Here is a 24,047-nt window from a genome sequence, read left to right on the forward strand (position 1 = left end):
GCTCCCGCATGCGGTCGGAGTTGCCCTGTAGTCCCTCAAGCTGTCCTCTGAGAGTATGGATCAGCTCTAGCCAAAAGTCACGAACTGTCTCTGCTGGTGGTACAAGGCGAGCCTCAAAGATGTGGAAACAACGGGCCCGCCAGATGAACCAGAGAGCTAGGCCGCTGATGAGCTCCCAACACTCCGCTCTCTCACTGCTCCACTCCTGTGGAGTAAGGTCTGTAGCAGGCTGGAGTGTAGGTCGACCCCCCTGTATCACTATCATCCTGCTGGTGGAAGATAGCTCAAACTGAAGTGTCGGGCCCGTGAGGGTGGACCAAGCCGCTGCCCCCCAAGTGTACTGTCGAGCCGTGGAGAGGGCAGGCATCAGCCGAAGAACTCGTAGCCACACCTGCTGGGCCGAGGGACAGTCCCAAAGACAGTGACGCTGACTCTCCACCAACTGGTCACAGGCTGTACATGCGGCCGAGAGACCACTATGTACAAGCCAGCTCCCTACTGCTGTGGCTCTGTGTGCAACCAACCACTGGAACAAGGTGACGCGCCTCGGCTGTCTGGAGTCCCACAGCCTCTGCCAAAAAGCTGCCAAGAACTCAACTGTGAGACCCTCCTCCTGCCAATGACGTACTGCAGCGGGGCGGGCCTCACTCTGTGCTGCAAGTATATGACGTCCAAGCCGAACAATGTACTGAAAGAAAGGGACTCCTGGGCGGTCTGCAGAAGAGAATGGGTCCCTCCATAGCCACTCACCAGGATCCCACTGTACTCGTGCCAGTGGACAGCACTCCCAAGCCCATAGCCTCCAGTGTCCTGTCTCAAGAGCTGCTGGGTCAAGGTCTATGACGCAAGTCCTCCCACAGATGCCCACAACTCGGATCCTCTGCAAACAACACTCTGCTACCTGCGGGGCCTCTACTGCAACTCTCTGTAGTCGTCCCCCACCCTAAAGCTCGAAGAACAGGGCTGGGACAGTCTCTGAGCAAGCCCTGACTGAAATGAGAACCTCCAGTCGTGTGAAGGCTCCCATCCACCGGGGTGCTACTGGCTCGAGAGGCGTGAGCCGGTCAGCTGGAACTGACTCTGAGATGTCCTGACACATGCTCTGAACCCCTCTCATGCCTTGTAGCTGGACAACCTGCACCTCCTCTGACAAACCTGTGAACTCTAGCCAGTCACCTAGAGAGCGCGGTGGACCTGCTACCATGGGACCCCAAGAAACATGAGGCCTACTCCCAACTAAGTGGCCTCGCTGAGTGCTAACCATGGGGTTCCAGACGAGGGGCTGCCGTAGGCGCTCCTCCGTGCACGTCGGCTGTCTCTGCTCTAGGCCACGCCGTAATAGCTCCCAAGAACGAAGCAGACTCACAGCGAATCGGTCCTCCAGTCTCCTGCTCAAACCAACTCGACGCAACTCTGTAAAGATCCATCTGGTCGAAGGTTGCCAAGGGCCTCCTGACTGAGGCACCCTGGCACAAAGCCTCTGCAACAAGAACTCCTTCCAGGGCTCCTGGCCTGGAAGAAGTCCTCTGACGACGAACTTCCCAAGAAGGGCTCTGCTCTGCTGTGTTGGATCAATGATCCCAAGCCCTCCCTGAGAACAAGGAAGTGTGATGACCGACCAAGCCACCTTGGCTCGGGCAATCTGAGTGTCGCGACCTGACCAAACGAAGTTCCTGATCAGCCTCTCTACCTGGCTGATGCACGAACTCGAGAAGATCCAGCAAGAAGTGATGTACCACATAGTCGCCAACAACACCTGGTTGGCAACTACTACTCTACCAGCCAGCGAAAGTCGGGCTGAGCTCCAATGTAACAGCTTTCTCTTGATGGACAGGAGAAGAGGAGCAATCTGCTGCTCGAGGGACAAATCCAAACCAACCTGACAACCCAAGTACCGAACTGCAGTCCCTGGACGAATCCACCTGAAACCCTCTCCTGGCATCCAATCTGGCACAGGAGCACTACCAACCGAGAAAGCCACTGTCTTTCTCCAGTTGATCAGTGCGCCCGATGCACAGCAGAAGGTCTCCAAAGCCTGCCTACATCTGTGTAAATTGCCCTCCTAGCCCTCTAAGTACAAGGCTGAGTCGTCGGCAAACTCAGCGTCCAGAAGCTCATCTCCCCATACAGGGAGTGCTAAGCCCCTCAAACCAACCTGCTGTGACACCAAAAATCTGCTCATCGCCTCCGCATAGAACAGAAAGAGCAAGGGGGCAAGAGGACAACCCTGTCTGACCGATCGTGTGAGCATGAAGCGTTCACCTCTACCTCCTGCCAAAAGCACCTGACTGTGAGCCTGTCTGTACAAAGCTGACACCCCTCTGATCCAAGCCTCTGAGAAGCCCATCCTGCGTAGCGTGCCCTCTAGAAAGTCCCAGTCGACTCTATCGTATGCCTTCTCAAAATCGAGAAGAAGAATCACAAGGTCCTCCCCACGGAGCCGTGCAAGGGCAGAAGCCTCCCAAAAAGTGAAGATGTTGTCAAGGATACTGCGTTCCTTGACAAAACCTGTCTGAGTCCCATGTATAAGGCTCTCCAAAAGTGGTTGAATCCTCAAACTCAGAGCCTTGGCAAGCATTTTGTAGGCTGAGTTGAGAATGGTGATGGGGCGCCACTGTCGAATCTCATCCAAGGAGCCACCCTCCTTTGGAATGAGGTAAATCAGGCCCTCACTCATGCTATCCGGCATCACTCCTGTGTGCAGGTCCCAGTACTCCAAGAAGAAGCTGGGAGTCAGCCCATCCTCACCTGGACAGCTACCACGAGGGAGGGCCCTAAGAGCCGTGTGCAGCTCCTCAAGCTGAAGAGGTAACTCAAGCCTCTGCCGCATCTCCTTAGTCACAAGACAGGGCATCTGTGCCCAAACCTGCTCCCTGCATGCATCCTGTCTCTCTGACTCGGGCTCAGCCGACAGTAGCTCACGGTAAAATTCAGTAGCGACTGCACGCATATCCTCAAGATCACAAACAACTGACCCATCGGGTCTCCTCAACTGATTGACCTTGGCATGCGAGTGCCGAGGTCCCACTGTCTCAAAGAAACCACCTGTCACCCACCTGAGTCCACTGAGATGCCTGTCAATGAACGGCAAACTCATGGCGCCTCTCCTCTGTGCAAGCAAGCTCCTGTCGAGCCTGCTGTAACTGCTCCTCCAACCATGGACTGTCTGGATGCTGCTCCTGCATCCTCTGTAGTGAAGCAATGCCTCGTCTAAGACGCTACTCCTCCTCTCTCGCTGCAGCCCGTCGAGCCAGAGACTCCTGGAGAAAGAAGTGGCTAAGCTGAGCTAGGCCTGAGGCCACTCTGTCTGCAGGTGGAGCCTGGCTGTCCATGCCCTCTGTCCATAGAGCCTCGACCCTCTCTCTGAGTGCTGAGTCCAACAAGACCCGCTCTGGGATGCGAAGCATCGTGCTCCCACCCCTCTGCCTATCTGCCACTGTGAGAATCACTGGTGCATGGTCCGAGAAGGATATCCCTGCCAGGATGCCCACTGATCCCCCCAAGTCACTGAAGTGGTCACTACTGTAGAAGCGATCTATGCGCGATAGATTCACTCCTCCCACTCTGCGGTCCGATCTAGAGAAGGCAAGAGTCTCTGGAGGCCTCACAAAGCCAAAATGCTGCCATGTATCCGAGACCCTCAGCGTCATACAAAACCTCTCCCAAGCTGCTACCTCGACTCCATGCACAGTAGCATGGCTGCCTCCGATCCTGTCAGAAGGGTCCTCCAACATGTTGAAGTCCCCTCCTACACACCACTGGTCAACCTGTGGCAAAGACTCAACAATCTGTGACCAAAACTCTACACGAGCACTCGCCACATTGGGCGCATAGATGTTCAGGAAATCCACAAGGCTACCCTGAACCTGCATAGTAATCCACTGAGCCCTTCCTGGTACAATAATCCCTCTGCCCACAATGGCCTGCTGTAGTGAGTCCGCAATAGTCATACATACCCCACCCTGGATGCCTCCAGGTCCAAAAGCAGCTGACCAAAAGGTATCATAGCGTCCACGCAAAATCTGACCACATCGCCGAATGCGGCTCTCAGACAAATGGTGCTCCTGAAGCATAAGGAGATCAATCTCTCCTCCCACAAGGCAACGTTGAAGCTCCCGACGCAATCGGCCCCGCTGTCGCTGAAACTGGGGCCCACCTAGTCCCTGCACGTTCCACGAGACGATCCTCATGGGGAGCGAGAGAGAACAGATGCTGCCGCAGCAGCAAGATGAGCTATCTTCGAAGGAGGCTTGGATGGGGAGTAATCCGCATCCGAGCGTCCTCTAGATAGGCGAGACTGCAGTGAGTGCCTGGTCCAAGCCCAAGCAGAGCGAGCCGTGCGTAAAGCAACCTCCTCTGTCCAGGAGTCCTCATGAATGAATACATAGCAAGGCAAACACTGCGTATCAGCAAAAAAGTACACCACAATGTGTCTACATCCTGCTGAGTCTCGGGGTGTCACCGCAAACTTGGCCAGTGGCCACAACGTCTGCAGCAAATCTGTAACGCCAAGTTCTCCCATGTGGTGAGAGAACTCGAGAACCTGTGTATGCAACCATCCCACCACTGAGTCGAGGGACCACTCTGTCTCAGTCCTGCCACAGAGGGGGAAGGAGAAACCAACTGCTGAGTCCAAGGCCTCTGTCCCCCTAGCAGCGAGGAACAAAGCGTGGACTCTGAAGCAAGCTGCCTCGTGGTCTGCTGCGGAGTCGCCAAGAAAACGAGTAAACCTGTAATCGAAGAAATCCCAACGGCGTCGGAGGTCAATGCTCGTGAAACCACGCGGGATAGCTGCAAGAGAAGATGTCTGAATCTGCAGAGGGGGCCGCATGAAGGGCTGACCCTCTCTCGCTAGGCGACTCGTGGCAAAGGCGCTGCCAAGAGATCTCCTAGCCGCCGGCGAGGGTCCAGTCTCCTGAGCCGACTGAGGTACTGAAGCAGGAGGAGGGGGAGAAGGGGCGGGGGGGGGCGGGGGAGAGGAGAAGCGGGGTGGGGCGGCAGAGACATGGGGGGGGCGAGGTGGGGGGTGAGCGGTAGCAGAGGGCGGGGGAGGGCATGAGGAGGAGGAGGGGAGATCGGAAGGCGGAGCGGCTGGCGAGGGTGAAGCGGAGGTGGAGGCTGGCGAAGGAGGCTCCTCCTGCTCAAGAGGCCCAAAGCGGTTCCCCGTGGGAACCCACTGCTGCTGAGTAGGCACCTGGGGGCCACTCTGAGTGCCAGGTTGTCGCTGTGGCCCCTGGCGTCGACGGCCACGGGCCTGCTGCCACCCCTCCTCCGCTGGAGCCCCAGGCTCGGAGGGTGGCGCTGAATCTGTGCTCTGTGTCGCTGGCTGTGGCTGCGGCCCAACCTTGGCAGGTTGGGGTTGAGGCTGGGGTGCGGGTCGTGGTCTCCTCCGTGGACTGGCCTTCGCTAGGTGGCCCATCTGTCTGCAAATGAAGCACTGGTTCAGGAGACCCGAGTACTCCACACTCTGTCGAAACCAACCCCCACTCACGCGAGGCAGAAGGATGACCTTCGGGAGCGTGTGGGTATCTCTGACCAAAACTCGAACTGAAGGGATGCCAGCCGCCTTGGCAGCTACTGATGCTGCCGTACGAGGTGTCTCCAGGACTGTCCCAATGGCGGAGCCAATCCTGGAGAGAAGTGGAAGGTACTCCCTCCGTAAACCCGGAAAGCAGACTGAGATGGGGATGTCTGCCTCCTCTACTAGCACATCCGAAGTCGGGTCAAAACCATGTCGCCACTGTCGAAAGTGGGCGCGTGATGCTCGGATGGCCAGTGGACTCATAGCAATGACCTTGGAGGCCATCTCGGAAGTCTCGAACTCAATCTGGTAGTACCCCCGTCCGAGAATCTGGACATCCAAGATCTTGCCCACCTCTGCGAGAAAGCGGGCCTGGAGAAGGTCTCGCAGCTCTCCTCTGCTAGGTCGAGTGCCGAGAACGGTGGAAAGAGCAAGTCGAATGGTGGGCTCAGCGGGGTCGGGCGAGGGGGCTTCAGGCAAGTCCCTCTGTGGCGAAGCTGGAGCCTCCATCTATGTCTACTGCTGTGGCGTAAGAAGAGGACGACGGGAGGATGCTGCAGAAGGGCGCGCAAACAGTGCTCCAAGGAGTTGGAACAGATGCCGAGAGTGCCGAAACTGCAGGGAGCAACCGAGGCGGGGGGCCCAAACTGATGGGTGAACGGGCCGAGACGGGGGGGGGGGGGGGGGGGGGGGGGGGATAAAGCGGGTTTGGGCTAAGGGATGAGGGCGTGAGGCGGCAGCATGGGATGAGGCTGAGGGCGGGTGGCGGCAGCAGGGGGCTGAGGGCGGGCAGAAAGGCTGGAACAGGGCAGCGCGAGGGGGGGGGCAGCGGGGGCAGAGGGCAGGCGGGAGGGACAGCAGGCGGGGGGCAGCGGGGGCTGAGGGCAGCACGGGGGGGGGGGGGAGGAGGCGATGGCGATGGCGCAGCGGGAGAGTACAGCAGCAGCGAGCTCGTCAAGTGTGTGTGTCGGCTCATCTGTTATCCATATGTTCATAGGGTAATCATCTTGTATTTCACACACACACACACACACAAATAAAATGTTAAATTAGCATCTTTAATAGGCCAAAATGACCTATGAGGTCAACAGGTTACATGTGTGACTCTAGTACAATGTCTGGGGAACATAGAGAAAGTATACAATGGTGATCGTGATAGCCCCATGAAATCTCTCATAGGTCTCTACGGTACGGCCTCAAAGTCCTCCATAGTCAGCTCTCTCGGAGGGCATGCTCAATGTCGCTCAACAATGCTCTGCAGCAATCGATGTAGACGAATTGACGATCCTCGCATCCTTGGGCGTCATGAGCAGCCAAGCTGGACAGCTAGATCAAGGAGGATGCCCCAATGAGGGTGTGTGGTGGGCCATCCCGAGCAATCTCTCTGTAAAAAGAAGTGATCTGCCTCTTTATGGATCCCCTATGTGTAGGTCCTCTGCTCCCTAGAGTAGTCTCTCTAAATCTTGTAGCATGGATAGTGTGTCGTGCTCTCTACAGTGGGTGCTCCTCAGTGCAATGTGCGTGACATCTCACTCAAACAGAACGAAAACACAACAAACAATAGATAACAGCAAATCAACACAGAGACACAGCAGCAGACCAAAACATATGGACTCAACTATCTCAAAGGAACCAATACAGACTCTAGCGTGGCAGCACACTCAGCTCAAGCCCAGAACTCACGACTACAATGGGCGTGTCGAGGCTCAGACGTGCAGGGATGGTGCAGACGTGCTCTGTGTATAGACTCACTACTCTAGACGACGACGTTGGACCATATATGAAGAAGATGATAATGATGACCCAACAGCTACTACTCATATGTCCCACCATAAAGAGCCACCAACGGCACATAAATGTCAGCCATCTAAATCTAAGTCTATCTCCAAACTGAGTGGTGATGATCTGGCCACGGTGTCCACTCGACCACCATCGTAACACTTGCCACATATCACTGCCCAGCAGGCGAGAGTCCACCCAGTGTGAACTCAACCCCAACTGCAACTAATTGCTTGTCCCATGCCAGTGATATTGTAGCCCTGATACAGGTTGCCCGCCACAAGACCACTCACCGTCCCAGTGAGATAGAATAGTGAAACTAGAGAGAGCAGTAAAACACAAGAACAAAAACGCAGTAGACTCAGACTGAAGGAAGTGATGTTGGGAGAAGATTTTGAGTTCCTAGGAGGAAGGTACCAATGAAGCAATGCCCAGTTTTAGATCGACGCGTGGATCTTGGTTGCAATGAAACTTAGTGAAAATTTCCGGTTTTCTTCAAGGCAATGCTCAAACTCCGACTAGAATGCGCATGTAGCAGTTGCTTTTAACACTGGAGGGTTAAATGCACCTGTAGTAGCGGCTGCTAACACTGGAGCTTGAGGGAAGGGTTGAGGGGTCTAGGGAGTGAATAGGCGAGGGGAGAGAGATGAGGAGTGGGTAAGGGGGGGCGAGGTGTGGATGTGGGGGGGGGCAAGGGGTGCGTAGGGGGGCGAGGACAAGTGGGTAGGGGGCGAGGGGTGGGTAGTATAGGGGGGCGAGGTGGCACTGGGTAGGGGCGAGGGGGGGAAAGGGGAATGAGGGGTAGGTAGGGGGCGAGGGTGAGTGGGTAGGGGGCAATTGGATTGCTTGCTAGGCTTGGGCGCACATCTTTGATAGACATCACAAAATCTTGATATAGAAATAGCATCTCTGAATAGATAGGGCCACCATAAGCCTATCTGTGTGATTTTTTGCGCTGTGATGTGACCAGGGTAATGGCCACCTGTAGGACCACTGTGTGCATCTTCCAGAATGTGGTCTACTTCATGAAGAGAGACACACCCGCGCAGCACACCATTTGGCCCCGATTTGTAGAGTTGTCCACCAATCCGAGAGAAGGGTCTAGACTTCAGCAAGAGTCTTCTTTTTTGCAAGGGAGAAGCATTCTCAGGATATAGACCAATAGAGAGCAGATGTAACACATATCTATACCATTCCGGGGTCGGATCAACCTTAAAGAGATGACTATCCGGAAAGTCATCATCAACCCCAATACCTAGCTCACCTATCTGTATGCGGGAGACGTGGTCGACCATGACGTGCCGCTTGCCTGGACGAAGAACTACGTCGAAATCAAATTCCTGGAATATCAATAGCCACCTCTAGACTCTTCCTACAACTTGGGGTTTATTTAGAAGATAGCGTAGCGCATGATGATCCATGATGATAGTGAAGTGAACCCCTAACAAGTAATGACAAAACTTTTGTAAAGAATACACCATAGCCAAACCTTCCCTTTCTGTGGTGCTGTAGTTGCGCTCAGTCTTTGTGAGCAGGCGACTGGCATAGTGGACTGGGCGATCTAGGTTGAACTCCTTGCTAGGCTGAGTCAAGACCGTGCCGACCGCAAATTGACTAGCATCAGTATGGACATGAAAAGGAGTGGACCAATCAGGAGCAACTAGAATACGTGCCTTAGTTAGGCGCTCTTTGAGATAGGCAAAAGTTTGGGATTCAGCTTGTAGCGCGGATAGTCTGTCGTGCTCTCTACAGTGGGTGCTCCTTAATGCAATGTGCGTGACAATCTCACTCAAACAGACTGAAAACAAAGGAACAATAGATAACAACTCAGCTCACAGCTCACAGAGACACAATAGCAGACCAGAACATATGACTCGACTATCTCAAAGAACCGATACAGACTCTGGCGTGGCAGCACACTCAGCTCCAACCCAGGACTCACAGGTACAATGGGGGTTCGAGGCTCAGATGTGCAAGGATGGTAAAGACGTGATGTGTGTATAGACTCGCTACCTAGACGACGACGCTGGACCATATATAAAGAGGATAATCATCATAACCCCACAACTACTCTATGTACAACCATAAAGAGCCACCAACCGCTCATAAATGTCATCCATCTAAGTCTATCTCCAAACTGAGTGGTGGTGACTTGGCCACGATGTCCAGTAGACCATCGTCGTATCCCTACCACATGTCACTGTCCAGCCAGAGAGTCCGTCCAGTGTGAACCAGACCAGACCAACTGTACTAACTATGTGTCCTGTGAAAGTGACTGTAGCCCTGCTACAGGTTGCCCGCCACAAAACCACTCACTGTCTCGGTGAGAGAACCACGAAAACTGCTAATAGACTAAACTACAATAATAAATGACTATTGTATTGCCATAGTGAAAAGACTGTCAATCATCATCCAAGAGAAAGAGTAGTCGCTACAACTGCCATCAAATCAATGGTGGAACTTGAATGATGAACTAGAGGCTACTGGGCTCTGTTGTCCATAACCTGGCCACCTGTGAAAGGAGCCGCCAGCTGTTGCAAGACAGAGGGTAACACCTGTCCGGTAGTGTATTGAGGACGACGAGTGACACAGCCATGGCGGTGTGCACAAGCAACACCGTCGCAGTGAGCCTGAGCCTAAGCCTGAGCCTGAGCCTGAGCAGACCTATCTCCATGTAGAAGCATTTGCCGAAATCCTTGTACTTGTGCTTTAAGGACTTCAATGATGTCTGACTATATTTTCAAAGCTTGTAGTACAGCGAAAATCGTAGCATCCCGATCCTTTCGGCCACCTTCAGAGATCCCTCCATAGCTGCGTATATGGCAGAGTGGCGCTGGTGCGCGGCAGCTAACTGTTCCGTTGCAAGCTCTATGGAGGCAATAGCATTCCTAGAGTCTTGTAATACTTTCTCCGAAAGGTGTAACAGAGAAGTAGAGTCGGCCACCCCTGAAGATGATACTAGAGGACTCCCAAGTGACACACGAGGCTCGCTAGGAGTAGGTAGTACTGGTGGAGTAGGAGCTAAAATGGGAGCTGAGATGGTAGTTGCAGGTGGAGTCAGATCCGTATGAGTGAATATTGGGGAAGAAGGTAGAGGAATCTCCGAGGGAGAAGCCGCCGATTTGTCATGAAGTTCGGAAGTAGACACTGGACCAGTACAGAGAGGTGGAAGACAAAGAGCGTCGCGGAAGATGTGTCACCTTTGTCTGTTGGCTCTCAGATATTGGCAAAGAGAGTAGTGACTCTGCTATATCTTTCGCCACCTTTGCTTTGATCGTCTCTTTCTTCTTGATTTTAGAATCCCGCATGAATGTTTAAGGATTTCTTGTTTCCTTGCACACTTCGTCTATCCTCATCTATTTCGTCTAGTGTAACATGTATACTTATGACCCACGTCAAGAGAGGGGCTGCGAAACATTTGAAGCTGAGCTGCACAGACCTCACCTGGGTCCGAAATCTTTTGGCCCTAGACTGTAACGATGAAAAAAGGATCTGGTGAAATCCACAGAGTTGGGCATGCAGCAAACAGTAAAGGCCGTCCCAATGGGATAATGTAGTGGGCAATTCACATTTCCCTTTATCTTCTTTGGCATCTCTAGCTAAAAACTAGTATCTAAAGATTGCCAGGAGTTGTTTGTTTCTTTCATAATTCGGGTGATCCGTAGTGAGCATTTCCTCACATGCCTGAATGGTGGCCTCCTTAGAAAGCTGAGAGAAGGTTCGGGTAGCAGGCTTCATAGATGGAAAGGTGGTTATACCCATAGCATGGCCTCACCTGCTAGTAGTGAGTTTATGGCCCCTGACCTTGGGAAAGTTGTTCAGAAGATCATGAATCGTCTCAAAAGGAAGAGTGGTTGGCAGATCTTCGGCCAGTGCTGTGAGACCCATAGTCTGTAGCTGGTCCTTGGAGAGGATTTGGCTGAGAGATGGTCGAGGCGGTTATAGATAAACAGCCAAGGAGAATGGTGTGCGACTTTTAGATGTAGGCGGCCTACTAATCTCATGATGGATGATTTCCTGATTACGTTTCTTTTTCTTCACATTTGTTTCTTTTGACGCGTCCGATTCAGAGACAGCTTCTGAATCCGACTCCGAAGTTGGGGATGCTTTGTAACTTTCATCGCTGGCATCACTTGACGTGAAGTCATCCAGAACCTGGCCACTAGTTTCTAAGTCTTCCTCCTCTCCAACAGAACTCCACTGCTGAGGTGGTGTCTTCTTTACTACTTTTCTAGAGGGTTTGCTGCTACCCGCCATGATAATTGCAAAACTTCTGACACTAATTGATGTGCACACCTTGGTGACTCCCTGCTGACTGACTGAAGTTGTTCCAATGCACAACCAAAAGAACGTCAAACACTGAACAGACTCAAAAGCTGATCCACAATTGCGTACATGTGATAACTCTTTAATTACTGTATACTCAAAAGCTGATCCACAATTGCATACATGTGATAACTCTTCAATTATTGTGTACTGCTTTTGAAGGAGCGGAAGCCAAGAAGCTGAATTGGAAAGAGTGGCGAGAGATGTGCGTGATTAGGGTTACTTTGGAGGGAAGCCTCACGAATAAAGCCGCTCAAAAAAAAGGATAGCGGTCGAGTTTGTGTTTGACGAAACCGGACGGCCGAGTTTGTCAAGGGAAGGGGTAGGGCGAACTGGTGAGCGGGACGAGTTGGGTAAGTAATAATGTAGGACTCCAAGGGTTGCACACCTAGGTGCCCACCACTAGGCCGTGCACCAGGATACAAAGACTGGATGATGGAAAGGGTGTCCCTTCGAAAATTTGCATCAAGTCGAAGCATATCGTACAGTGACACTTGCTGAAAGCTGTTTTTCAAGATAGACTCTGCTGTAGGTTTCTCTCTTTTGATCAAACCCTGCTCTGGTATCTTAAGCTTCTGCAAATTCTCCACTGCTTCCATGAAAGCACCATCAATATCTGGTAGAAGAGAGGTAGGTTGGCTCTTGGCACTACCTACTGGTTTGTCAACTACTAAAGGAGTTTGACTCATTTGTGTGACTGGAGACGAACTGCCAGGGAGGCTGAGACCAAGAGCAGCTCTCTGTGCCCCTGTGAGCACACCAGCCGGCTCTTCCACCTGCTTCAACCCATCTCGAGAGACAACTACAAGAGTGGAAGGCGGGACCTGTGGAATGGTGCTTACTATGATGAGCTTAACCTTTGGGAATGTAAACTCCTGCTAGTTCTGGCTTGTGCTTGCAGATGTGGATGCACGTTGTTTTGGGCACCTTGCTATAGCGATCCTTACATTCAGGGCAATGTCGGCAAGGAGGGGACCATTCTGGCAACGGACATTTGCTCTGATAATGTCCCTACTCCCCGCACGTGTAGCAAAATTGGACTATTGGAGGGCCGGGGTGGTCTCGGCCCTTCCTGCATGGGTCCGGACGCTCACGTGTAGAAGCTTTGGGGAACTGAGGGAGTACTAGCATGATAGAAGCTGGGGAATGCAAAGTTGTTGTGCATACCTTGCATAGGAGGTGTTGTCAGCAGAGGTGGCATCAAGATTTGATGGCCATATTGTGAAAGCATGTTGGATGCAGCTGCTATCCCTTGTTGGAGAGAAGGACCTAGACTTTGTTGTAGTTTCCACGATCCCTTGATCTAGTAGCAATCCTTGTCTTCATGTCTAGACTTTTCGCAAAAGTGGCAATAAGCCCGAAGGGGACATTCCTGTGGAGGATGTCCTGGAGAGCGACACGAGCTGCACCATACCATAGCTTTAGTCTCCTGTTGAGACCGAAGCTCTTCTAGCTCTCTCTTGATTGGATCCAAAGCCTCAAGATGTGGTGGTTTCTCCTGTCTAAGAGAGATTGATTTCTCCTCTTGAAGAGCGCGTTGTAGTTTTAGGGCTTCAAGTTCCCTAGGTAAAGAAGTCAATGGATCAGAAAGACTTTCCGAAACCATAGAGGGGGTCTCTATGTGAGGGGAGTTGGTGAACAGCTTCCTAGCCCCATCTATCCTAGTAGCAGCTGCGACGAACTCCTCCAGAGTGGCGTCAGGTCGGAGACTCTCTCGGAGTTTTTGCTGAGAAGTTTTGGGAAGAGCCTTCTCCACCCACTTCTTAACCATAAATTCACCAGGTTGCTGGGGAAGCTTGGCAACCAGAGACTTGGTTTTAGTCATAAGTTCTGCAAAAGTCTCCTCTGGCTGGAGCACCATGTTGGCCAACTCATCCAAAACCTTTTCCTGGTAGTCGCCAGGCCTGAATGCTGCACGGAACTGTCAAGTTGCAAAATGGTTCTCTGCAAACTGACTGTACCATTTGTGTGCTAAGCCATCCAAGGTAGATGGAAAGAGTACCAAATAAGCATCTTCTCTATCAAGACCACGACCCCTACAGAGAGATACAAACCTCCTTGCATGGTCGTTTGCATCTTTTGAAGAGAGTCCCTTGAAGGTAGGAAACTTGATGTTTACCTTGGCCAAAACACTGGCCAACACCTCCATGGCCTCTTGCTTACGAGCCCGTTGCTCAATAGCCTGCTGTAACAAAATAAAAGAGAGCTTTACTGGGGAAGGTGACCTGGAAGATGTGGAACCGGATGGAGGAATGGGTGATGGCGTATGTGGACGTATGGGTGATGAGGTTGATGGACTTCTACTAGGTACCAAGGGTCGTCTTTTGTTGTAGTACTTCAAAGGACTCAGTAGTGCGCTTTGAAGCTCTAATGACCGCCTTGTATGTCTCATGCAGCGACCACAAATCCAACCAAGCTTTGGGCAAGAAGACCTTTAACTGCTGTAACTGGCTAAAGACAGGTCTAGACTCTACTAGACCAAGCAAGTGACTAGACCCAAGCTGGACCAGGGACGAGAGGGACTGGACCAGGGATGAGGAGCGACTAGACCAGGGACGACGAAGGACTAGACTTGGGACGAGGAAGGACTAGACGAGGGCGAGAGAGGACCAAACCAGCAAACTACACAGTGAAAGGCAAAGTAGGCGAAGCTAGGTAAAAACCAACTAGCTTCACGATTTGTACCTCAACAGAGAGTGAGACTTCAGTTGAGATCCCATCGTGGTCGACAAAATGAGAGCACCTGTAGCGCGGATAGTGTGTCGTGCTCTCTAGAGTGGGTGCTCCTCGATGCAATGTGCGTGACAATCTCACTCAAACAGACTGAAAACAAAGGAACAATAGATAACAACAGAGCTCACAGCTCACAAAGACACAACAGTAGACCAGAACATATGACTCGACTATCTCAAAGAACCGATACAGACTCTGGCGTGGCAACACACTCAGCTCCAACCAAGGACTCACAGGTACAATGGGGGTGTCGAGGCTCAGATGTGCAGGGATGGTGAAGACGTGCTATGTATAGACTCGCTACCTAGACGACGACGTTGGACCATATATGAAGAGGATAATCATCATAACCCCATAGCTACTCTATGTACAACCATAAAAAGCCACCAATGGCTCATAAATCTGAGCCATCTAAGTCTATCTCCAAATTGAGTGGTGGTGACCTGGCCACGATGTCCACTAGACCATCGTCCGTATCCTTGCCACGTGTCACTGTCCAGCCAAAGAGTCCGTCCAGTGTAAACCAGACCAGACTAACTGTACTAAGTGTGTGTCCTGTGAAAGTGACATTGTAGCCCTGCTACACAGCTGTGGACCACTAAAAGGGTACAGCAGCACTAGTCAGGCGAGTCAAGGGTTGGGCAACCTCTGCATACATGCGAATGAACCTCCGATGATAGCCTCTATGGCCTACAAAGCTTTGAACACCTTTGGGATTAAGTGGAGGGGGCAATCTTAAAATGGCCACTATTTTTTCGGGCTCAGGTGCTAAACCTTCAGCAGACACGACATGACCTAAAAGCGTACCTTGAGTCACCAAAAAGTGGCACTTGTTTCGATTGAGCTTAAGGCATGCCTCGCGACCCTTCGAGAAGACTGCATAGAGTTGAGCCAAGTGCTCCTCCAAGTTTTCCACCGAGGTGGAACATTGGGCGCCATAGAAGGTGGAAAAATCATCCATGAAGATTCTGAGATTGTTGTTGAGCAGGGGACGAAATATGCTGTAGACAATACGATTGAAAGAGGAGCGTTTTTCAGCAGACACGACATGACCTAAAAGCGTACCTTGAGTCACCAAAAAGTGGCACTTGTTTCGATTGAGCTTAAGGCATGCCTCGCGACCCTTCGAGAAGACTACATAGAGTTGAGCCAAGTGCTCCTCCAAGTTTTCCACCGAGGTGGAACATTGGGCGCCATAAAAGGTGGAAAAATCATCCATGAAGATTCTGAGATTGTTGTTGAGCAAGGGACGAAATATGATGTAGACAATACGATTGAAAGAGGAGCGTTTTTCAGCCCAAAGCACATCCTTTTGTAGATAAAATTTCCCATGAAGTGACAAAAGATATCTTTCCTTGGTCGTCAAGATGTATTCCTAACTGATTGTAGCCGCTGAACCTGTCCATGAAACTGTATAGTACATGCCCACCAGCGACATCCTCGAGGACTCTCTCAATGAAAGGAGTCGGAAATCCATCTGGGATTGTAACCTTATTCACGGCCCGGTAGTCAACGCAAACTCGAATTTTGTTGGACGGCTTCTTGGGAGCGATCACCATAGGGGACAACCATTCTGAGTGCTCCACTGACACAATAATACCTGCTTCTTGCATTTTTTCTAACTCCACTTTGATTGCTTCTGCATACTTGGGGTTGAGCTTGTAAGCCTGTCCTCTGACCGGCTTAGCCCCCTCAACAACAGGGATTGTGTGGACTTCTAACTCTGCTCGGATCCCTTCCAAATCATGGTAAGACCAGGCAAACTCATCCTTGAAAGAGTGCACGAAAGAGATTACCTAGTCGAGTAGCACGGGGTGATCCCATAACCAAACGGCTAACAAGATGGGCTGATGGTTGTCAAGGTCGCCTAGGTTGACTTCTCTGACGTGGTCAAGCGGTGTACTTGGTGAGGATGCATCACGAAGAGAAGACCTTGCCGCCTCTGTGAGCTTTCGAACATCAGGAGCTGGCGTCTGATCGATATGAAAATCGGCATACTCTTCTTGTAACCATCCCAGTGGAAGCTCGTCGAAGGTAAGTTCATTTGGTACATAGGATAGCTTCGACTGGGGCATGGTATCAGAGACCAGTGACACTGAGGGTGTGGCGTGGGCAACTCTTGTAAAGGAGATTTCTTACCCCTTCGATTGTCTTTGATAGGCTCACCAAGTCCAAAGGCTTCTACTGAGGGGCCAGCTGAGCTATTAACCTCTGGGAGCAATCGAGTCGGTGCGGTGGGCTCAGCCACTGTAGCAACACTGGAAGATAGTGTATCCTTTGGCAAATGGAGACCACATAGCAAGGCACAGAGTGGGTAACCTCCAATCACTCCAGCATGTCTTCTTCTCGTCCATCCGATCGAGTAGGCTGGTTCAGTTGGGGAGTTGACTACATTGATAGAGAACTATGATTCACCACCAGATCCATTACCCCTTCAAGGCGAATAGGTTTCATTGGATAGCCCGGGCTACGTATCCACATTGAATCACTTCCCCAATCATGTAATGCCTTTGTGTGTTGGAGCCATGGTCTTCCAATGAGTAATGGAAATCCGCCCTCTATCTGAGGGAGGCGAACTACAACAAAATCTAGGTTGAATGTGAAGTCCTGTACCTACGGAGGGACCTTGCCTACTCTTTCCGCAGGATAGAAACCTCATTGATCTGCCAAAGTCACTGTAAAGGGAGCGGGCCGGGTAGGCAGGAGACCCAATGCCAACATAGTGAATTCGGGCATCAAGTTGATACCCGACCCACCAGCCACTATGACACCATAGAAGTCGCGCCCTAGAATAGACGCGGTGAGACGAGGACTCCTATAATCAGTGAGCGGAGCAGCAGGAAAAGAAATCATGTAGAACTGTAAGGGCTGCACTGGTAGGTGCCCGCCACTAGACCCTGCACCAAGATACAGAGATTGAATGATGGAAAGGGTGTCACTTCGAAAATTTGCATCAACCTGAAGCATGTCGTACAATGACACTTGCTAAAAGGTGTTTTTCAAGATAGTCTTTGCTGTAGGCTTCTCTCTTTTGATCAGTGCTTGCTCCGGTATCTTGAGCTTCTGCAAGTCCTCTACTGCTTCCATGAAGGTGAGGTACGTTTGGTTTGTGAGCTACTAGGGAAGTTTGACTCATTTGTGTGACTAGATGTAGCACGGATAATGTGTCGTGCTCTCTACACTGTGGGTGCCCCTCAGTGCAATGTGCGTGACAATCTCACTCAAACAAATGGAAACTCTCTCAAACAGAATGAAACACAGAAACAATGGATAACAACAGAGACACAACAGTGGACCAGAACATGTGGACTCGACTAGCTCAAAGAACCATGTACAGACTCTCGCGTGGCAGCACACTCAACTCCAGCCCAGGACTCACAGGTACAAATGGGGGTGTCGAGGCTCAAATGTGCAAGGATGGTGAAGCAGTGCTCTGTGCAAGACTCGCTGCTCTCGACGACGATGCTGGACCAAAAATGAAGCCGATGATGATAATGACCCAACGGCTCATAAATGTCAGCCACCTAAGCCAATCTCCAAACTGAGTGGTGGTGGTGGCGTGGCCACGATGTCCACTAGACCACCGTCCGTATCCTGCCACGTGTCACTGCCCAGCCCAGCCCAACCCACAGAGTCCGTCCAGAGTCCGACTAGTGTGAACCAGCCCAGACCAACCGTACTAACTGAGTGTCCTGTGAAAGTGACACTGTAGCCTGCTACAGGTTGCCGGCCACAAGACCGCTCACCGTCTCAGTGAGAGGAAATATTGAAAAACTAGGAGATACTGAAAAAATGTGAAATAAAACCAATCGGTACTGCATGTACATCTTTCTTGAAGCAGGTGCTTGGCCCACCCATGCAAGAAATGATTGCAGCTGGCAAGAGAATTCAACTTTGGAGGAGGAGGTTTCTTTACTCGATCACAACACAGGATGGCGGATTCTTATGCAGAGATGATAACAAAGAATTTAAGGAAGTTCCAAGTAGAGTGTGAAGAGCTGCAGCAAACTCTTGGCACTTCTCAAGCTGAAAACCAATGAAGTGTAGTCGCTCTATAGGAGGCATATGAGAGGTTCTTGAAGGAGTTGCAGAGGCCAGTCGTAGTTGTTGAGGAAGAGCATGAAGGGTTCACGAAGCAGATTGTAATGCAGACTTCTTGACACGAAGCAGAATGAAACGCAGACTCCTTGACGAGAATTTTTGGGTTGCAAAGGCAGCTTGAGGCTACTGAAGATGATCCCGTTTCTTGTTTCTGATACCTACTCTGTGGGTTCTGAAGATGGAAGAATCAAGTTCACCGCCTCAGGAGATTCAATTAAATGTAAAACTTCTGGCTGATCCATCTCCAATAACATGCCGGTAACTTTTCCTGCGTGATCCTGTTCTAAATGATCTACAATTGGATACAGCTTCTCGCCCAACATCAATCTCTGTTGTTGAGGAGGAGCTGATGCTAAGGCTGATGCCAAAGCTGCAATCGGCATAAAGCTTGTATCAGATGTGCTCGAAGGCATTCCAACGATTTCATAGCTATTGGCTCCTTGAAGAGATACTTCCTAGCCATTCCTAGACGTCTGAGAGTAGCGTAGTGGCCGGTTCCGCCACGAGAAATCATCTGCTGAGGCAGAAGCGGTTGCTACTGAGGCTGGGTTTATTAGATAGGGCAGGGCTGGGCAGGGGCGAGGGGGAAGGGGCGAGGGGCTAGGGACTAAGGACTAGGGACTAGGGACTAGAAGCTAGGGGCTAGGGACTAGAGGCTAGGGACTAGGGGCGAGGGGCGAGGGGCTAGGGGCGAGGGGCGAGGGGCTAGGGACTAGGGACTAGGGACTAGAGGCTAGAGGCTAGGGACTAGAGGCTAGGGGCTAGGGGCTAGGGACTAGGTACCAGGGACTAGGGGCTAGGGACAAGGGGCTAGGGGGGATGGGCGAGGGGGAAAGGGGGGCAAGGGCAAGGGTAGGGGCGAGGGCGAGGGGGAGGGTAGGGCGAGGGGAGGTTGAGGGATTAGCTCGAGGGTGAGGGTAGGGGCGAGGGCGAGGGGGAGAGGGGGAGAGTAGGGCGAGTGGAGGGGGAGGGATTAGCTCGAGGGTGAGGGGGAGATGGGAAGGGTAGGGTGATGGGTAGGGTGCAAATAAAGAGCACGCAGCTATCATGAGCAAGAGAGATATCATGATCTTGGAATTCATCTTGCAGGACGGGTTCGGTGAAGGGAGTTTGCTAGACACAGAGGAGAGCTTTGTTCTGGTCTGAGAAGCAGACACCAAAGGGGTTGATGTTTGAAGGGGAGTCAATTGCTGTAGAAGAGATTTCTTACTGCTTTTATGCTTCTTCATAGGCTCAGGTGGCACATTAGATTGAGTTGCTGTGGAATCATTTGAAGAGGGTGTTCCTTCAGACAAAGAGTGAATAGAGACTCCATAACAAGGCATAGATTTGGTAGCCTCCAACCACTCCAGCAGGTCTTCATCTCACCCATCCGGCGGAGTAGGTTGTTCCAGTTCGGGATTGGACTCCATGGACAGGGAACTATGATGCACCACCGGATCCATTCCGCCTTCAAGGCAAATCGGTTGCATTGGGAAGCCAGGGGTTCGTATCCACATTGCATCGTTTCCCCAATCATGTAGTGCTTTCGTGTGTCGTAGCCATGGTCTGCCAATGAGCAATGGGAAGCCGCCTTCTACCTGGGGAAGGCGAACCACCACAAAATCCAAGCTGAATGTGAAATCTTGAACCTACAGAGGCACCTTTTCTACAATGCCCAAGGGGTAGACAGTCCTCTGGTCAGCCAAAGTCACTGTGAATGGGGCAGGCCTAGTGGGCTAGAGACCCAATGCCAGCATAGTGAATTCAGGCATCAGGTTGATACCCGACCCACCATCTACTATGACCCCTGAGAATTCACGGCTCATAATAGAAACGGTTACACGCGGACTCCTGTAATCAGTAAGTGAAGCTTTGGGATAGGACGACACTTGCTAAAAGGTGTTTTTCAAGATAGTCTTTGCTGTAGGCTTCTCTCTTTTGATCAATGCTTGCTCTGGTATCTTGAGCTTCTGCAAGTCCTCTACTGCTTCCATGAAGGTGAGGTACGTTTGGTTTGTGAGCTACTAGGGAAGTTTGACTCATTTGTGTGACTAGATGTAGCGCGGATAATGTGTCGTGCTCTCTACAGTGTGGGTACCCCTCAGTGCAATGTGCGTGACAATCTCACTCAAACAAATGGAAACTCTTTTAAACAGAATGAAACACAAAAACAATGGATAACAACAGAGACACAACAATGGACCAGAACATGTGGACTCGACTAGCTCAAAGAACCATGTACAGACTCTCGCGTGGCAGCACACTCAACTCCAGCCCAGGACTCACAAGTACAAATGGGGGTGTCGAGGCTCAGATGTGCAGGGATGGTGAAGCAGTGCTCTGTGCAAGACTCGCTGCTCTCGACGACGATGCTGGACCAAAAATGAAGCCGATGATGATAATGACCCAACAGCTCATAAATGTCAGCCACCTAAGCCAATCTCCAAACTGAGTGGTGGTGGTGGCCTGGCCACGATGTCCACTAGACCACCGTCCGTATCCTGCCACGTGTCACTGCCCAGCCCAGCCCACAGAGTCCGTCCAGGGTCCGACTAGTGTGAACCAGGCCATACCAACCGTACTAACTGAGTGTCCTGTGAAAGTGACATTGTAGCCTGCTACACTAGAGATGAAAAAGTTGGACCGTCAGGGAGGCTGAGACCAAGAGCAGCTCTCTATGCCCGTGTGAGCACACCCGCGGCTCTTCCACCTGTTTCAACCCATTTTAAGAGGCAACTACAAGAGTGGAAGGTGGGGCGTGTGGAATGGTGCTTACTATGATTAGGTTAATCTTTAGGAATGTAAACTCCTATTGGTTCTGGCTTGTGCTTGCAGATGTGGATGCGGGTTGTTTTGGGCAGTCTTTACTATAGTGATCCTTAGCTTCATGGCAGTGTCGGCAAGGAGAGGACTCTTCTGGCAACGGACATTCGCTCTGATAATGTCCATCTTCCCTGCACATATAGCACAAAATTGGCCTATTGGAGGGGCGAGGTGGTCTCGGTCCTTGCTGCATGGGGACGGATGCTGATGTGTAGAAGCTTTTGGGAACTGAAGGAGCATTAGCATGATAAAAGCTGGGAGATGCAAAGTTGTTGTGCATACCTTGCATAGGAGGTGTTGTCAGCAGAGGTGGCATAGGGTTTGGATGGCCATAGGGTGAAACCATGTTGGATGTAGGTGTCAACCCTTGTTGAAGGTTGGGGGCGAGGCTCTGTTGTAGTTGCCGCATTCCCTTCAGATAATAGCACTCTTTGTCATCATAGCGAGGTTTCTTGCAAAAATGGTTGTAAGCTCGAAGTGGCAGTCCTCAAGAGCATGCCTTGTAGAGAGACAAGAGGAACACCACACCATCGGCGGCTTAGTGTCTTGCTGCCCGGAGCTCTTCTAGCTCCCGCTTGATTTGTTCTAAAGCCTCTTGCTGTGGAGATTTTTCCGATCTAAAAGAGAAGGACCTCTCCTCTTGAAGTGATCTTTTTAATTTCAGTGCTTCTAACTCCCTGCGTAAAGAAAGCATAGGGTCTGAGGGTTTTCCGTGAGTGTTGACGCAGTCTCCACCTGAAGGGGGTGCTTGAATAGCCTCCTTGCTCCTTCTATCCTCGTAACGGCCGCTATAAACTCCACCAGAGATGCTTCAAGTCGAAGACTTTCGCGTAGTTTCTGCTGAGACGTCTTTGGGAGAGCTTTCTCTACCCACTTCTTGACCATAAATTCCCCTGGTTGCTGAGGAAGCTGGGAAACCAGAGACTTGGTTTTAGTCATGAGTTTTGCAAAAGTCTCCTCTGGCTGGAGCACCATGTTGGCCAACTCATCCAAAACCTTTTCTTGGAGGTCACCTGGCTGTAACAAAATGGGAGAGGGCTTAACTGGGGAAGGTGACCTAGAAGATGTAGAACCGGATGGAGGAATGGATGATGCCGTATGTGGAGGTATGGGTGATGGGGTTGGTGGACTTCTACTAGGTACTAGAGGTTGATGTCTTCAGTGGTAGTACTTTAGAGGACTCAATAGTGCGCTTTGACGCTCTAATGACTGCCTTGTATGTGTCATGCAATAACCACAAACCAAACCAAGCTTTGGGCAAGAAGACCTTTAACTGGTTGAACACCGGTCTAGACTCTACTACACCAGGGCGAGTGACTAGACCACCTAGTTGGACCAAGGACGAGGAAGGACTAGACCAAGGACGAGAGCTTGGTTGGACCAAGGCGAGAGAGGACCAGACCAGCAAGGCGAGAGACTAGGTCAGTTAGACTAAGTTGTCTAGGGTGGAACTAGACCAGACTAGCAGGCTGTACCGGGCAAGGCGAAGTAGGCGAGGCTAGGTTAAACCCAACTAGCTCCTCAATTTGTACCTCAACACAGAGTGAGACTTCAGTTGAGGTCCCATCGGGCGTGCCAAAAATGAGAGCACTTGTAGCGTGGATAGTGTGTCGTGCTCTCTACAGTGGATCTCCTCAGTGCAATGTGCGTGACATCTCTCTCAACCAGAACAAAAACACAGGAAACAATAGATAACAGCAAATCAACACAGAGACACAACAGCAGACCATAACATATGGACTCGATTATCTCAAAGGAACCGTACAGACTCTCGTGTGGCAGCACACTCAGCTCTAGCCCAGAACTCACGGGTACAATGGGGGTGTCAAGGCTCAGATGTGCAGGGATGGTGCAGACGTGCTGTGTGTATAGACTCACTACTCTAGACGACGACACTGGACCATATATGAAGAAAATGATAATGATGACCCAACAGCTACTACTCATAAGTCCCTCCATAAAGAGCCACCAACGGCTCATAAATGTCAGCCATCTAAAGCGAAGTCTATCTTCAAACTGAGTGGTGGTGATCTGGCCACCGTGTCCACTGGACCACCATTATAACACTTGCCACGTGTCACTACCCAGGCGAGAGTCCGCCCAGTGGAACTCAAGCCCAACTGCAACTAACTGCTTGTCCCATGCCAGTGATATTGTAGCCCTGCTACAAATCTATGAATCTCCAGCAAGAAGAGACTTAGGCACCTCTGCTAATAGTAATCCATGATGTGGGATAAAGGGGCCAAAGCTCTCTTTGAATAAGCAATGAAAACGGATGCGTATCTCATAGTATGTTGTGCGCTGGCAGTAGCTGTGCTGTCAAAGATATTTCTGTTAGCTGTTGGTTGCCCCTTTATGTTTGTATATATGCTCAGTCAGTTTTTTTGGGATGATATGCATCATATGAGTCTAGAGTCTTGTGGCATAAGTCTAGCACTTGCACACATGCACTCTTCCTGCACAGTTGGAGCCTCGACACCCCCATTGTACCTGTGAGTCCTAGGCTTGGAGATGAGTGTGCTGCCAGCCAGAGTGTGTATTGGTTCTTTGAGTAAAGTCAAGCTTCCATTTGGGTTTGGAGTTTGTCATTGTGTCATTCTAAGTATGGTCTTGCTTCATTTCATATTGCTCTACAGTGTTTGTTCTGTGTTTGTTTTGTGTTTGAAGTGAGATTTCTTGCATGTTGCACTGAGGAGCACCCATAGTAGAGAGCACCACATAAATTTCCTGCTCGAGGTGCTCTCATTGTTTGCACGACCGATGGGACCTCAACTGAAGTCTC

At 51.1% G+C, this 24,047-nt stretch overlaps 2 protein-coding genes across 12 annotated transcripts in view; one reads left to right on the forward strand and one right to left on the reverse strand.

Moving 5' to 3' along the window:
- The window catches only part of LOC147454777 (myosin-11-like), a 167,389-nt gene that overhangs the window by 77,723 nt on the left and 65,619 nt on the right, over positions 1 to 24,047 (reverse strand). The window lies entirely within an intron of this gene.
- The window catches only part of LOC147454778 (uncharacterized), a 162,973-nt gene that overhangs the window by 77,526 nt on the left and 61,400 nt on the right, over positions 1 to 24,047 (forward strand). The gene's annotated exons all lie outside the window — the stretch shown is intronic.

This window comes from Adiantum capillus-veneris, chromosome 7, assembly GCF_014529385.1.
Source record: "Adiantum capillus-veneris isolate H3 chromosome 7, ASM1452938v2, whole genome shotgun sequence".
Lineage (NCBI taxonomy): Eukaryota > Viridiplantae > Streptophyta > Polypodiopsida > Polypodiales > Pteridaceae > Adiantum > Adiantum capillus-veneris.